Source organism: Malania oleifera, chromosome 2 (genome assembly GCF_029873635.1).
Source record: "Malania oleifera isolate guangnan ecotype guangnan chromosome 2, ASM2987363v1, whole genome shotgun sequence".
NCBI lineage: Eukaryota > Viridiplantae > Streptophyta > Magnoliopsida > Santalales > Ximeniaceae > Malania > Malania oleifera.
In genome coordinates, this window is record NC_080418.1 from 67,554,439 (window position 1) to 67,555,264 (window position 826).

At 37.7% G+C, this 826-nt stretch overlaps 1 non-coding gene across 1 annotated transcript; it reads right to left on the bottom strand.

The window, feature by feature from the left end:
• Nucleotides 1–214: 214 nt before the first annotated feature.
• On the bottom strand, nt 215–312 carry LOC131150047 (small nucleolar RNA snoR109). The gene has a single exon (XR_009135433.1). It is a non-coding gene; the product is annotated as a small nucleolar RNA snoR109 (small nucleolar RNA).
• Between the last annotated feature and the right edge of the window lie 514 nt (nt 313–826).

Genomic DNA, 826 nt, shown 5'->3' on the forward strand with positions numbered 1-826 from the left:
TGAAAAAGTAACAACCATTACGAAAAAAATTAAATATCATGATAACATTATTGAATATTGTAACAATAATCAATAAACATGAGCATACAACAAAAATATTAAATATAGCTTAGAATTATGTCGGATGCCAACGACGAAACATCCAATCGACACCAGATCATCCATAAGCACAAATATAAGCAAGAAAGAAAAATGATATATCGGAGCAAATAAAAAATGTGAGAAGCTCGAGAGGCAAATTCGTCAATGGATATCACAAAATCTCGCGACAATCAGACAATCAATTTCTCTATATTTATTTAGCTACAACCGCTTTGGGAAGCCGAGATCAAGGGCATCGATCGCCCTAATCTCGGCACATGTAGCTGTATATGGTCGTGTGAGTTCAAGTGTGTGTTTAGTGTGTGTAAATATGTGTAAATGTGTGTGCAATTGTGCGAGTTAGTGTGTGTGCAAGTGTGAGTTAGTATATGAGTTAGTGAGCGAGTTAGTAAGTGAGTTAGTATTCGAGTTAATGAGTGAGTTAGTATGAGTTAGTGAGTGAGTTAATATATGAGTTAGTGAGTGAACTAGAATGTGAGTTAGGGTGTGTGCAGGTGCGTGAGTTAGTAGTGTGAGTTAGTGTGTGTGCAGTGCATGGGTTAGTAGTGCGTGAGTTAGAGTGAGAGTTAGTGATGTGTGAGTTAGTTGAAGGTAATGAACTAAAAATATCAAGGGCAACAGAAGGGGGATTGACATTCACAAGAAGACGAAGTGAATTCCACTGCTCCCAAGAATCACTTTGTCCATTCAAATGATCCAAATCCTCACCCACATCATCATCGTC